This window comes from Triticum dicoccoides, chromosome 7B (genome assembly GCF_002162155.2).
Source record: "Triticum dicoccoides isolate Atlit2015 ecotype Zavitan chromosome 7B, WEW_v2.0, whole genome shotgun sequence".
NCBI classification, from domain to species: domain Eukaryota; kingdom Viridiplantae; phylum Streptophyta; class Magnoliopsida; order Poales; family Poaceae; genus Triticum; species Triticum dicoccoides.
The window spans coordinates 80875669-80892197 of NC_041393.1; the positions used below are offsets into that span (position 1 = coordinate 80875669).

General features: G+C 45.3%; 1 long non-coding RNA gene across 1 annotated transcript; it reads left to right on the plus strand.

The window, feature by feature from the left end:
* The first annotated feature begins 106 nt into the window (after positions 1-106).
* On the plus strand, positions 107-7429 carry LOC119338201. The gene is made up of 3 exons (XR_005163833.1): positions 107-268; positions 375-549; positions 7019-7429. It is a non-coding gene; the product is annotated as an uncharacterized LOC119338201 (long non-coding RNA).
* Positions 7430-16529: the final 9100 nt, after the last annotated feature.

Genomic DNA, 16529 nt, shown 5'->3' on the forward strand with positions numbered 1-16529 from the left:
AGTGGCAGGCCTATAGTATTGTGTGCGGCCCATTGCACACAGCTGTTCCCGAGCCTGCACCAGAAAACTGGGACATGTTCGGTCGTTCGAAACCGCACATGTGAGAGAATCCTATGCCACTCCATCACACACCCCCACCCGCCCGGGTTAGCTTGTGGAGCAGATAGAGCCACGGGATAGGTTTCAGTCCCCAATCCCCTTCTCTTTGCGCAGCACGGCGGCGGCTCTGCTCCGGCGATATGTCCACCAACGGCCTCGAGCTCGACGGGTAACAGTTTTTTGCTCCACTGTTTTCCTTCTTCCATCCCTTGCTTTCCGAATCAGCGGCGTGGATTTGAAAACTTCTCGCTCACATGGCTAGATTTGATTACCAGGGCGTCGCTGTGCCGGCTGGATCGATTGGTTCTGTCCTCCCAGTTGAGTCCCAGGATTCCATGAGTCCAGCAGATGTTGGAGATCAACAAGGAAGGCAAAGCTCGGCCAGATGTAGATGCAGCCAGATATGAGGTGTGCTCACAAGCCATGAGTGGCTAGACAGTGGACACGAAGGTTAGTAAGAAACGGCTGTAACTTTCTTTGTGCTTTTGCAGCTGTTCATCAAGTTTTTTTTTTTGCATCTGAAGTGTATAAATTAGTTGACGTTTGGCTAGCTAGCGTAGAAGTTGATCCCCACAAAGAGAATTTCACCTATGATGCAGCTTAGTTTTAGAATTTTTTTGGGGGGCGCTGATGCGTTTCGATGGCAGGTGATTATTTTTGGATTTGAGCTCTGTGCCACAGGGAGCATGCGTGCTGTTTAGGTTTGTTGTCAACAAGAGGAAATGGTCACTGGAGCAGATGTGTGGCCTGCTTAATTTGTTTTGTTTAGTTGAGCTAGATACCTGACACATTTGAAAGATATGAAGCGTTCCTACTCCATCGAGGGAGCCGCGTGGTAGTTTATATTGATGCGTGGCCGAAGCCTGGCTTGACGTACAAGGTTATGACAGAAAGAGTTTGGGTAGAATACAAGAGAAGGAAGGAGGTTGAGATTACAACTCTATATTCTAACACCCTCCCTTAATCTCAACTAACCTAAGTTAAGATTACTCTTGAATTCTTCAAATGGTCTTGCTGGTAGTGCTTTTGTAAAACCGTCAGCCACTTGATCCTTAGAAGGAATAAATCGAATCTCAAGTTTCCTTGCCGCAACCCTTTCTCGTACAAAGTGAAAATCAATTTCTATGTGCTTTGTCCTGGCATGGAACACTGGATTTGCAGACAGATATGTTGCTCCCAAATTATCACACCATAAACATGAGATACGATTCTTCTTGATTCCCAATTCCTCAAGAAGTGATTCAACCCAAATGATCTCAGCAGTTGCATTAGCCAAAGACTTGTATTCAGCTTCTGTACTTGAGCGTGACACAGTAGCTTGCTTTCTAGCACTCCAGGAGATAAGATTAGATCCAAAGAACACTGCAAAACCTCCATTTGATCTTCTGTCATCACTACATCCTGCCCAGTCAGCATCAGAGAATGCACTCACAAGAGAAGAAGTAGACCGTTTGAAATGAAGTCCTATTCCCATAGTATGTTTCACATATCTCACAATCCTCTTGACAGCTGACCAATGTGCAGAAGTAGGTGCATGAAGATATTGACAAACCTTGTTGACAGCAAATGAGATATCTGGACGTGTGAGAGTTAAATATTGTAGTGCTCCCACAGTACTCCTATACCTTGTACTCTCCTCCTCTTGAAGTGGCTCACCCTCATATGCTGAGAGACTTTCTGAGGAGGATAAAGGTGTAGGCATTGGCTTGCAATTTTTCATCCCCATGCGAGACAGAAGCTCAAGAATATATTTTTCCTGATTTAACACAATACCATCTTGAGTTTTCTTGACTTCAATACCCAAGAAGAAATGCAAATCACCTAGGTCCTTCAAGGCAAACTCTGAGCTCAAATCATGCAAAAGAGCATTAGTAGCATTTTGTGAAGAACTTGCAACTATGATATCATCAACATATATAAGCACAAAAATGACTACTCCTGCCTTGTTATAAATAAACAAGGATGTGTCAGCCTTGGAAGCAACAAAGCCAAGATATTTTAACTGTGAGCTCAATCTGGAATACCATGCTCTGGGTGCTTGCTTTAGACCATAGAGTGCTTTATCAAGCTTGCAGACATACTGTGGCAATTTCTTACTCTCATACCCAGGTGGTTGTCTCATAAACACTTCCTCTTCCAGAACACCATGCAGAAACACATTCTGTACATCTAGCTGCCTTAAACTCCATCCTCTGGATACAGCAATGGATAACACAAGTCTGATAGTTGCAGCTTTCACAACGGGACTAAAGGTGTCCTCATAGTCAATGCCATAACGTTGCTTAAAGCCCTTTGCAACTAGACGTGCCTTATATCTGTCAATGGAGCCATCTGCCTTCTTCTTAATTCTATACACCCATTTGCAATCAATAATATTTTTACCTCTCTGATTTGGTACAAGATGCCAAGTCTTATTCCTCATGAGCGCAGAATACTCCTCATCCATTGCCTTTTTCCATTTAGGATCATCAAGTGCATTCTTCAACGATGTTGGTTCTCCTGAAATACACAACATTCCATATGGTATAGTTCCATCTTTCCTAATTTTAGGATTCCGTATACCTTTCTGTAGTCGGGTCATAACACGTGAAGAAACCTCTCGCTGCACCGCTGGTATACTTGCCACAGAAGATCCAGGAGAATCTGCTGATGCAGTGGACTGATTTGTCGTCATATGCGCAGGGGATCCTGTGGCTTCTGGTGTGGCTGCCTCTCCTGCAGGCACTGGCGCAGAGGATCCGCCACCCGACCGCGACTGGAGGCGCGCGTGGTGCGGGGAGGATCTGGTCCCGCCGCTGGTCCCGCCTGACGCTGGCGCGCGGGGCGAGGGGGATTCGGCCCCGCTGCTGGTCCCGCCTGAAGCTGACGCGGCAGCACGGGAGTGGCCCACCCTGGATCCAGGATTGGAGCCATCAGGGGCTTGATCCGAGGCGGATGCGGTCGCGTGATCCGAGATCTGCGCGCGTGCAGGGGTGGCAGGCGCCGCCAGATCTTCTTCGTCATCTGTGCCAGCTTCGTCTCCTTCCTCAGCATGAAATATAGGATCAAAACCAGCCATATTTTCGAGATCTTGGTCATTTTGAGCACCGTTTTCTCCAGGGACCTGCACAGGCATAAGAGAAAGACCAGTACCAGCAGGAATATCATCACATTGGTTAGTACAATTGTTGTCGCCCCCATGATCAAAAGACCGAAGATGTGAAGGAAGAAGAATTTCTTTGCGGAGAAGTGCACCAGCATTAGGATGAAGGGATGCAAAGGGAAACACAGACTCATCAAATACAACATCTCTGGATATATACACCCGACCAGTAGGAACATCAAGGCACTTGACCCCTTTATGCATGGGGCTATAGCCTAAAAAGACACACCGTTTTGAGCGGAAAGCGAGTTTGCGTGTGTTGTAAGGCCTAAGATTGGGCCAACAGGCACAACCAAAAATACGAAGAGATGTATAGTTGGGTGTGACACCAAGAAGTCGTGTAATGGGTGTTTCAAATTTGATAACTTTACTTGGAAGCAAGTTGATGGGATATGTAGCAGTTAAGAATGCTTCATCCGAAAATTTAAGCGGCATGGAAGCATTTGCTAACAAGGCAAGCCCCATATCAACTATGTGACGGTGCTTTCTTTCAGCGGATCCATTTTGTTGGTGAGCATGAGGACAAGATACATGGTGTGATATGCCAAGCTTTTGAAAGAAAGAATTTAGTTTTTCATACTCACCACCCCAGTCACTTTGCATAGCAATGATTTTAGAGTTCAGTTTGCGTTCAACAAGATTTTGGAAATTGAGGAAAACTTGGAATACATCAGATCGCTTTTTCAACAGATAAATCCAAGTAAATTTACTATAGTCATCAATAAAACTTACATAATAGGAAAATCTACCAACTAAAATAGGAGCTGGCCCCCATACATCTGAAAAGATATGTTGTAAAGGGGCAGTAGACACACTAGTAGAAATTGGGTAAGGTAATTGATGACTTTTTGCTTGTTGACACGGATCACAAACTGACTCACTACTAGGCTCATAAGAGAGTTTATTTTTGCTAAGAACATATCTAACTATGACTGAAGATGGATGACCTAAACGACTATGCCACCTTGATGTAGATAGCTTGGTGACAATATTTGCTTGTTTATTGGACCATGAAGATGATGATGACGATGATGATATGAGTGGGTAGAGTCCTCCCACGCACCGTCCTCTAAGAATGACTCTCCTTGTTTTCAAGTCCTTAACCAAGAAAAAATAAGGATAGAATTCAATAAGAACATTGTTATCAAGAGTGAATCGATGAACGGAAACAAGATTTTTAGAGGTTTGAGGAACATGCAAGACATTGGTCAAGTGTAAATTTTTCACGGGGGTTTTAACAATTGAACTACCAATGTGTGTGATATCCATACCAGAACCGCTTGCCGTGCGAATTTGGTTGCCTCCATTGTACTTCTCCCGCATCGTTAACTTGTCAAGTTCACCTGTGATGTGGTTTGTTGCTGCACTGTCGGCGTACCAGTTGGTGTCCACGCCATAGGAGACTGCATGCGCCTACTTTTCTTCCTGGTCGTTTTCTTCATAACGCCACCAGCAAACTCGTGCACCTCCTGGATGGTGTCTGTAGCATATCTGACATTCTGGATAGTCATGCTGTTGCTCACGAGCCTGTTGTTGCTGTTGCTGTCGAGGACGGCCTCTGAATCCGCCGCCTCCATTGGAGGAAGACAACTGTCGGTCACCGCGGTCACCACGATCACCACGGCCACGGCCTATTCCTCCACGCCCGCGAGATCTGCCACGGGACTGGCCACGGCCTCTGTAGACCGCATTAGCGGATGAATAGAACCCGCCTGAAGATGAGTCGCCTAGCATCTCCATCCTTTGATCAAAGGCAGCAATCTGGGCAAAAAGATCGTCGGTGTGATGATGTTTTTGACAGTGCCGATCGCCGCCACCACGGGGTCGTAGTCGCGGTCCAGTCCGGCCAGAATATAGTCCACCATCCCTGGATCAGATACGGGACGACCTGCAGCAGCTAGTTCATCCCCAAGACTTTTCATCTTCGCCATATACGCCGAGCTTGACATCGAGCCCTTCTTGGTATTGGTGATGGCGATTCTCGGATTAGTAATCCGAGACTGAGATTGTGAGGCGAAGAGATTTGTCACCGTCGTCCAGAGCTCAAAGGTGGAATCTTTCCCAACAACTTGTGCAAGAATTTCTGGAGACATGGAATTGAGAAGGTATGATAGAACCTGCTGATCTTTGGCGATCCAGGGTCCGTATAGGGGATTCGGCTCTAGGGCCGTGTCTTGTCTGCCTTCGTGATCTCCACCATCTTGGGTGGAGCGGCATCGGTGTTGTCCAGGAGCCCCGTCACCTGCGCGCCTCGCAGGGCTGGGAGGACCTGCGTCTTCCAGAGGATGAAATTACCTCTTGCAAGCTTCTCAGACGGCGGCGATCCAAGGTTGAGGGAGACGCCGGCGGAGGAAGCCATGGAGACGATGATGTGTGGTTTCTAGGGTTTTGGATTGTGGCTAGATGTATGAGAAGAGGTGGCTCTGATTACCATATTGAATTCATGCTCCAGCCAACTCATCCAAAAGTCCGAACTGATGGAGGGAGGTGGGGCAATATATTTCAACACTCCCCCTCACGTCTAGGCTGTTTTAGTTCTTAGACGTGGGATCGATGTAGGCCGCAGAATCCTTTTATTTAATACTGCGTCGGCGGAGTCTTGAACTCAAGACCTCTTGACTCTGATACCATGAAAGATATGAAGCGTTCCTACTCCATCGAGGGAGCCGCGTGGTAGTTTATATTGATGCGTGGCCGAAGCCTGGCTTGACGTACAAGGTTATGACAGAAAGAGTTTGGGTAGAATACAAGAGAAGGAAGGAGGTTGAGATTACAACTCTATATTCTAACAACATTGAGCACAGTAATTTTGGGGGATTGTTGATTTGTCGATTAAGTATCTGGATGCAGTGAAAAGACGCATGGTTGGTTTCGGATTTCAGTATATATCATATGATGTTTATTTGTTTTGGGTCTTCTTAATTTGTTTTGTTTAGTTGAACTAGATACCTGACACAATGAACACAGTAATTTTGGGGGATTGTTGATTTGTCGATTAAGTATCTGGATGCAGTGAAAATACGCTTGGTTGGTTTGAGATTTTAGTACATATCATACGATGATTATCTGTGTTGGATTTATGAGGTCAGCCGAAATTGTACCATTCACCAAAATGTACCAATGTTGGATTTATGGGGGGAGGTTGGTGGGATGGGTGTGTTGATTGGATTGTCACAGTATATTGGTTTCAGTTTTAGTGCTAATGGGGTTGTCATCTCATATGCTTTGTTTTGGAAAGTGTAACTAGGGTCGGTGCTAAATTAGATTCTGTTAGTCTGTACGTTTCTGGGACATTACCAAATTTGGGTCACTTGAGATTCGATTCAGTATTTAACATTCTTGGAACGTGACCAAAGTGGTATTCAGTAGCAGAGTGCTTTTTGGTTAGAGTGGATTCGCCTAAAAAAAATGAGATTCACATGAGTTTTAGGTTGGTGTGAATCAGTAGCAGAGTGCTTTTTGGTTCGTATGTGGATCGCTTGAGAGTACAACTGATTTTGATTGCACACATGATTTTAATTCAGTGTTAGCATATTTGTAGTAAAAATCTCAACAAGCTGGGTGCAGTATCACCAATCTGGGGTTATTATCCTGGTTTGGTTTAATTACCGTACAGTTCAATCAAGGATAAGGATCAGAAATTTATTTACTAGAATAGTTTTTCCCCTGAATCCTTAACCTAACTGAAATTTATTTGCTAGGGCAAAGATCGGAAAAACACCTGTCGAGCGTGAGTGGGGTTTCACTCTGATTTTGTGAAAATATCATTTTTTGCAGTGGAGACTCATTGAGAGCTAACCTGCCAATCAAGAGGCGTGCCAGTAATGTTTACATCCAGGTGATTTTTGATCAATTTGGCGAAACTCTGTACAAAGCCGGTGCATATGTGCTGGACGAACTAGAACTGATTATATGTCTGCATTTGAATTTTATAGTGTCCAAGTGCTAGTAATGTACAGATTTGCTGCGGATTAATTAGTTGGTCTATGGTACTACGTGGTGGTAACTTGATTATCTCCCCCTGACGAATTATCTGAACATTGTTATGGTGTTGGCTGACTACAGACTATCCGAAATTATGATTTAGGATGTGTAGCTTTGAGTGTTGCTAGCTTTGGTTGCGGATGGAACACCAAGACCACTCTGAATAGTTTTGATTTTTACAAAACTTCTAGCACCTGAGCTGAATTTCGTTTTGGTTGGCACAATAAATGAAAATGTAGCCTTCGCTTCAAATTTCGTTTTACCTGCGTGGCTGGTGCTTGTTGTAACTACCATTTTCAGGACCCCCTACTCGTGCATTGCTGGAAGACGATTTTTGAATTGATGCTCGCTAATACAGATGTGCTAGCCGTTTTATATTTTTATTTAAATTGGAGCACTAAATAAATCCGTGTTATCATGTGAATCAGGTTTTATGTGATTGTTTAATTGGACCGCACCGGTGGTACAGAAATTTAAAAACCATTAGAGATAAACGTCCATCGGACAGACTAATTTGATTCTCAGTCTGGAGCAGTCTGAGTGAACTGAGAGTACAGTTGAGGACACAGTCGTGCATGCCATTGTTCATCTCTTTTACGGCTGGTCTCCATTTTTTTAGCATCATTCCGGGCTTCCGGCTGGTCTCCTCAAAGCACTATGCGTGCTCGACACATACGTGGGCTAGCTGTACGAGGTGACAACTGATGAAAGCGCTGCTCCTAAAAACTTTTCTAGTCGAGATGATGATGGTGCTTTCCCGCCCCGCCACGCCGGGCGGTTGGGTGACAAGAATGCCAAACGTGCAATGAGTATGGCCCTGCCGCTGGAGTAGTATCTCAACTATAGCTCTTGCTAAAGAAAACTGTTTACCCTATGACAGACTTCATTAGCGAGCTCAAGTATCTCGGCTGGGTGGATTTTCTAGCGTGTTAACCTGACAAATTTTATTAACAGAAAAAGAAAAAAATTCACACGGATGGTGCTGCACCTTGCTCCTTGAGAATGGTGTTCCTTCGGCGGAGAAGAACTGAGAGACCTAGCGGCCACCGAGTTAGGTGGTGGTACATGACAAGATGTGGGCTGGTTGATGAGCACAGTGCACGGTGCAATGCTGTTGCACAGGAGTGGGCGTCTTCGTAAAAGTGAAGTCGATAATGCAAAACGACCATTATGCACAACCATGCCTACATGGAATGATTAATCTATATTAAAACTTCTTGTATCCTAACCTGTTCCAATTTTCTAGTGCGTAAAAAGGACAAAACAAAAGTTCAAGCTTAGTAATAATGGGTTTTTAACCTTAGTAGTAATTTCTTGAGGAACAGACCTCATACATCAGTGACAACAAAAATAAGTCAGTGGTAATGATGAAGCATTGACGTCAAAAAAATATGTTCATTAAAATGATTGTAATTTCTGAAATGATAATGTGTTCATGAAACCGTCAAAACATGAGTACTCCCTTCGTAAAATACAGGATTGCTTAGATCACTGTCTAGACATGTTAATTGCGTTGCTAGTAATTATCAACCTGAAGCCTACCGGTCCGAGCTCGACCACGTGTGCTTCTAACTTCTGATACGAATTCATCCCATAGCTGCGTGCATATCTGTGACGATGTGAGGGCATAGTAAATTGGCAGATGTGACAAGACGGGATAAAGTGAACCGGACTGCGCGTGCGCCCGTGTAAAGTGAGCTCGCTAATGCCAAACGTACGATGGACATGACCCTGCCGTTGTGGCGGGATAAGTCAAAACTAAACGCGTGTTTAAAAACTGTCTGCTCTATCAAATGCTTCATTAACGAGCTCATGTAAGCTGTGTCGATTTACTAGCGTGCCAGACAGTTAAAATCGATTCCCAGATTAGTCGCAATACTAGTTTTTAAACACAAAACAATCTTAACCTTAGTGCGTTTTGTTAGTGCAGCTGGCGAGATCACATTAACATGAAGCAGTCTAACCTAGCTTAATGAAGGATGGCCAATAATACTCCACGTCCGCGCTTGAAGAACTGGTGGTCTCCGCTGGCCACCAATGCTCCACGGTATGCATGCAACGTATAGGTTCCCCGCGGACTGCGCATGCAGCAGAACGTACAGGTCTGTGCTCGCCATGTTGTGCGTACATGTCAGGGACACACTCGAAGCCTAGATGCCTTTGCACGTGGGTGGGACCTCCCTGGCTCAATACAGCACAAAAATAAATCGAATACAGGGCAAATACTCTGGCAGCACGGATCCCCGTGGTAGTGGGATGGCCGAGATAGCGGCCTGCCTGATGCTCGGCCTCCATTGGCATTTTCCGTGCAACTGAGGCCCTACATTGCAACTCAACAGTCCGAAATCGGCTGCCTTCCTATGGAGCGTCTACAGTACTCTATAGGTGATAGTCCTGCGGATAACACAAGCGCAATGTGTGTCGTGAAAGGATTTGGATGGGGTTGTTGGATCTGACGGACCTATATGTGGCTGCGCTGGATTCCGAAAGAAGGAAAGATGTGAGGAAATTACTACTCTACTTACGTTACTGTACTATATAATGCTAATAAATTATTGATCCAAATCTGTTGCTGTCTGGCCCCGGCCGGGGCCTGGAGTATCCCAATGCGTTCCATGTTTACAAATTCTATCAAGAGGGACCCTTTGGGCACGAGTAACGCTACACTTACGGACACAATCTGTTACAGGGAACGTACGGGCTGATGTGGAAAAATCTTAGGGGTTAGTTTGGATTCAGGGTGGCCCACAGCGCGAAATCAGGGGGGCAGGGGATTAATTGAAAGAAGACACGTACGTCCGTAACTTTCTTTCCGTGCCAACTCGCCCGTAAGTCTAGTATTTTCGCTTTGGGCACACTATCGCCTGCCAACCGTTCGACACCGACGCATGGATGTCCCTCCAAAGTCCAAACAAGGGGCCGATTCTTTCGCCCTCGTCGCTCTCTCGTTGAGACCCGAGCGCAATATAATTTTCTTTCTTTCTATTTTCCTTCAATATAATCATCACACAAATGATGCCATTATTATTTAGTAATTAACATTAAAACATCCATGCGACTAGGAACAGCCGCCGCATGCTTTGCCACACCTGTCCTTTCTATGGTTATCTATTGTTGTATGTTCGCTCGCGAGCTATTTTGTGTTGTTATTTTCATTGTTTTGGTGGGGTGGCTGCGGGGAGAGAGATCCATCGGAAGGGGTATATAGGGAAAAAGGGCAGCGTAGCTATTTTAAACATTCTTCTGGAGGTATCTCCAAACACGAGCAGAACAACAAAGAAAGCGTAGACAACACTCTACATGAGAAAAGGGGGAAGGGTAGATACCACCCACAGATAAAAAACGATGGCAGCAAAATAAAGAACAAAATGAGAATGTAAACAAAAACAAAAAGCCAGGCCAATCCGAAAACACATGCAAAATAATACCGCACCGTTTTTTTTGGTCGCAGGTGCAACAACCTACGAGTGTGCTAGCCCCTATTAGAAATAGCCTTGGGGAACAGACCAACGACTACACACCCCCCATGTCGTCAACGCAGCCATGGCAAGAAAGCGCAACACCACCAACACATGTCAGTGATGTTGCCAAGAAAATAGGGAATTGCGGCAGCGACAGGGTGTGGAGCCAAGTGAAGATGACACACCCCAGGCTCAAGCATCGTCCTCGTAGTCACGACAATAACGCACACCACCAACATAATTTGACGGGGTTGCTAGATGGGGCCAGACGGAATTGTGATGATGACCACTAGTGCAGAACCGGGCTTTAGTGCCGGTTCGTGACGGCCTTTAGTGCCGGTTGGCGAACCGGCACTAAACAGTGGGGACTAAAGGTCCCCCCCTCCTTTAGTACCGGTTCGTCACGAACCGGCGCTAAAGTGCAAACACGTGGCACGAGCCATGCCCGGGTACGTGTAGGACATTAGTACCGGTTGGTAACACCAACCGGTACTTAATGTTTGGTTTTTTGCTTTAATTTTGTGTTTTCAATTTGGCTTTATTTTCCATTTAATTCTTTTTTGTTTGCTGGTATTTCACGATACTACAAATTGTACACGTTATGCATATATATATAAATAGATTTTCTCGTACGTAGATATCGATAATGGTGTGAATAGCTTATCCCGCACCGATCTGAACTGTTAATCCCGCACCGATCTGAACTGTTAAGAAGGAGATCAATATGCATGTGTGTTAGTTGTGTGACTAGATATCGATAATGGTGTGAATAGTATTCTGACAAAAACGTACCCAGTCCTGTCTATCAGATCTGCTCCTTTCATGCGAATGTTCTCGCAAACGTAGAATGCACACAGATTATTCCCCGACGCCTGCCTCATGGCCTTTACGAGATTGGAATTGAATCAGATAATGATTAATCAAGCATGATAATTAATTAATGATATTGAAACAAGAATTAAAGAGATGGTAGCTAGCTAGTACTACTTAATTACTTACCTTGGGTCGATGCCAAAACAACTTTTTTGGCCACGTGCCTGGAGTCACCTTGATGAACTTTGTCCATGCCCTGCCCGCCGGCAAAGAAAATTAATAAAGGGGTTGTTAAATAGTTCATATCAGGAACTAATAGTTAATAATGATTGAAATTACCTGTTGACTATCCCCTTCACGATGGTGTAGTCTTTATCTTCTTTAGTTAGTGAGTCCAGTAATTCAACTTTTCCTTCCTCAACTTTAATGTCTAACAAGACCCAGTGCCAACTGCATATGCACATGTTTGGATGTCTTAATTAAGCGGGCCTGTGCATAAAGTTAATCAACTACCTTAAACCGTATACACTTAATTATTAACATCTAGCTAGCTATTAAGCAAAAACAGAATTTATAGTACAAGACAGTGTGACTCACGGGAAGTTGTAAGGAAGTAGTATATCTTCATTGATATTGAGGCGCTTCAAGAACTCTAGCATGCTTTCCTCTACAGCAGCTTGACAATATTCAATCTCCCATATGTCCTGATTAATGGTATTTGGGTCAATGAACCCAACGCCATAGGGTCCAGCTTTTTTCATTTCATACATCTTCATCCTGCATATAATACCACAGAAAAAGAATATAGTTAGGATAATTACATATAATGATTGATTAAAATTATCACTACATAACTAGCTTGAGACTTAAATTACAGAAAGAAATCACTTACAGACAATAGCAACTGACGATAGACTTGTCGAGTGCGTCTTGATTAAATAACTGAAATAGTTCTGGATACTCAATGGCCAGAGCTTTTTCATGGTAATAATGCTCATGCTTGACATTCACCATGAGGGACTCTCGATTGGAAATCTTGGTAATTTTCATGTACCATTGATGCAATTGATACATTCTCGTTGGGAGGTCCTTGACCTTGTCTGGATGGACCAAAGGTTTGCCCCGGACATATTGCCATGCTATTTCGGATTCTTTAAGCGTAGGCATGGGCTCGATTTCAAGGAGTTGTCCAACAGAGATATTGAGCATTTGAGCCTGCATTATATGATCCTCTGTTATTACCGCATCGCCATGCTGGGGAACGCTAACGGTTTGCCCACAATAATATTTGGCGCGCGTACTACTCCTCTCATGTGTTGTTTGCACAACAAGCGGGGGGATTGCTTGCGCCGCCTGTTCTCCCAACTGGGGAATGGTTTTCCCGCATATTTTGCCAGCTGCTTGTTGGCTCGAGATTGAGCTCGCTTCCTTCTGTAGTCGTGCTCGATGTGCCTTCCTGATTTGGCGCTCATAGTCCGAGTCAACAGGCTTGGGAGCTGGTTCTCTAGCCATACGAATGAAGTGGTTAATTACTTTCTCAGGCACTTCCTCCGTTGGCGGCGGTTCCGATTTCGGTCCAAAATGGGCGTCCACTTGGGCTTGCACTATGGCTGCATTTTGCTCCTTAGTCATGTTGTAAGGCCTCCAAGGAAGAGGAGCGAGGCTTGGACCATATTTATATCGCTTGCCTTCGCCTGTACTTCCTGAACTACTTCGACTCGTACCGCTACGCACCAAAGCTGCGGGATGTCTCTTCTCTGATTGCTGAGACGGCGGAGACGGCTGACGTGGAGTTGGACCAGGAGAAGTGGCCTGACGATGTGCCAGACTTGAAGCAGGAGGTATGGCCTGACACGGTGCCGGACTTGAAACCGGAGAAGTGGCATGACGCTGTGCCGGGCTTGAAACCGGAGGAGTCAGCTCACGCGTTCGGGGACTTGGAGGAGGTGGCGGACTTCAAGGAGGAGGAGTCTCACACATTCGTGGACTTGGAGGAGCGGGAGTCTGCTGACTCGGTGGCGGACATCGAGGAGGAGTCGGCAGACGAGGCGATGTCGGTGAACTCCGAAAGATGATGCAATCCTTTCTCCATAGGATGATACGATGTATGGCCTCTCCCAGTGTGCGCTCGTCTTCACCTCCAGGAATGTCAAGCATTAGCCCCGAATATGGGTCCACCACTTTATCAACCATGACACAAGCATAGCTCTCTGGAATCGGGATGCAATGGTAGGTTGCTTTGGGGGTAACTGGAAAAGCAACGTCGTCCGCCACCTTCATGGATATGTTCTTCATTTTGGAGTGTAGCTCACAGTTAGTGTTCTCTATGATGTCATCCACAGGGTATGTATCCAGCAGTGTGTCGCCCGGGGCAGAACCAACACTGCTTCTCGGCATGGATGGGACGGTGCTATCCAATGCTGGACGATCATCCGCTTGCTGCTGCCGCTGCTGAGACCCCCTTCCTGGCTAAGTGAGTCGATCTGCTGCTGCTGCTGGAATTTGAGTGCTAGGTCCGCGTGCCTTGCTTCTAGGCCTTGAAGGCGTTCTGCGTCCTGCTTCCTCTGCTCCTCCTCCAACTTCCTCTTCTTCTCCTCCTCCATCTTCTTTCTTGCACGGGACCTGTAGTCGCCATTCCAGTCCGAAAAGCCCTCATACCAGGGAATAACGCCCTTGCCTCGTGTTCTTCTCGGGTGTTCAGGATTTCCCAGGGCACGCGTAAGCTCGTCGTTCTCTCTGTTGGGCATGAACTCCCCACTTCGAGCTTCTTCTATTGCGTCAATTATCTTTTGTTCGGCTCCTTCTAGACTTGCCTTCCGCGAAACTTCACTTGTCTTCTGGTCCAACGCTCCCCCATGCGCATAGAACCAAGTTCTGCACCTGGGGGGGCAGTTCCTAGTAACCGGAGTGACCCCTGCATCCTCCATCTCTCGCTCAGACTTATCCCACTTAGGCAATCCCACCACATAGCCACCTGGACCCAGCCTATGGAACTGCGTCTTTCTTGCGGCATTTGCCTTGTTTTTCATCTACCGTTCCTTAGATAATTCCGAATCCTTGAAGGTCACGAAATCGTCCTAGTGCTCTCTTTGCTTCTCTAGTGTTCCCTTGAAATCTAGAGTCTTCCTTTCATTAGCGAGGTAGTTGGCCCATACAGTTTTCTTGTGGGTGTTGAATGCAATTGCCATCTTCTTAAGAGCAGCGGCCTTGATTTTCTTCACATCTGCTTCAGTGAAATGATCTGGTAGGGTGAAATGTTCCATCAGAGATTTCACCAGGTCTTTTTTGGCTCTGTCGTCGACCCAAGTAACACCTGGACGTTTAGTCTTTGACTCTTTCCATTCTTGAATGGAGATCGGGAGTTTGTCCTTCACAAGAACTCCGCACTGACGAGTCCACTTGTTCGCAATGTTCTTAGGCGTGAGGGGTTCGCCACTAGGTTTGATGGATTCGATGTGGTACTTTACACCATCCTTCAACAATCTGCCCGGGCCTCGCTTTGTCTTGCGGTCTGTAGAAGCAGATTTGCTCGATCCGGAGGGCTGAAAGAAGAAAGATCGATTTGTTAATATATCTTCAATAAAAAAACATGTGATGATCACCATGATGCATGCTTATATAAATATACCTCGCCGGTAGTCTTTGTTATTTGAAGATCAGCATTGTCTGTGTCATCACAAACATTGTCTGTGTCATAATCATAATCATAGTTCATGACTTCATCAGCCCGGTCGTCGAGATCGAATATCTTTTCATCACCCTCTCCGGTATTGTTCAGATATTGAGAGCCGTCATCTGCTTCATTCAGATCATCTAGCCTGTGAGGGTTGCGTATGATGTCGAACAATTCCTCTTCTCTCTCTCTGCCAGTATTGTCCGCCATAGCTTTTACTTTACTAATACAGAAGAAATATAAAACAATTTAGTATTCAAATTACAATGCATGGATGCAATTAATCAATAAGGAAAAACTGAATCTCGAATACATCGTCTCGAACATATAATCTCGAATACATCATCGTCTTAATATATATAATCTCGAATACATCGTCTCGAATATTATATATCGAATACATCACTGGCTAGGTACCTAATAAAGATCGAGTATTACAGAAGAATCTAGGGCGCCACTCGCGGTTCCTGGGGCGCGGGCGGTGCACACCCAAAGAGAAGGAACCATCACAGGATCATATCTCCGGTCATCTGCCCAAAGAACCCGCCAAGTAGTGGAGAACCTGACGTCGTCCATAGCAGCCATGTAGCGATGGACGTGCTCATCTTCCTCCCTGACACGGCGACGCACCACCTCCGGCGGGGCCGGCTGCCTCTGCACCGAATATGGCCCACGCGAACGCCACCAAAGAAGATCAGGGTCGATGACGGGACCCGAGGTCGGGTTCCTCACCAAGCGGCGCACCCCTCCAGGTAGCACCTCCCAGTGCCAGCCCGGCGGAGCCCTGTCCCGGACATGGGTCCCCTGAAGCAGGACGTCGTCGCGAACGGGTCGACGGCGAGGATGCGGGCCGGGCATATCGTCGAGAACAAATACTATATGCCCGCAAAAAGTAACATTTTTAAAATGATTGGATTGTGATAACTAAAATTCTATACATATGCAAATTCTAACAATTTGACATTAATCTAATTCATCTAACTAAAACTAATTCTAAAATTTCCGGATTATATAACTAACATTTCCATAACAATTCTAATATTTATATAACTAAAAAATAGAAAAATTGCTAACATTTCTATAAATATTTCTATAACTAAAAAACAGAAAACATTTATAACAATTCTATATAACTAACATTTATAATATTTATATAACTAAAAAACAGAATAATTTCTAACATTTCTATAACTAAAAAACAGAAAAAAAATTATAACAAACAAACTAATGTGTGTGTGTGTGTAGTGTGTGTGTGTGTAGTGTGTGTGTGTGTGTGTAGTGTGTGTGTGTGTGTGTGGACATGGCGGCCGGGGCGAGCTCACCGGCGAGGCGACGACGGGGCGGCAACGACGGGGCG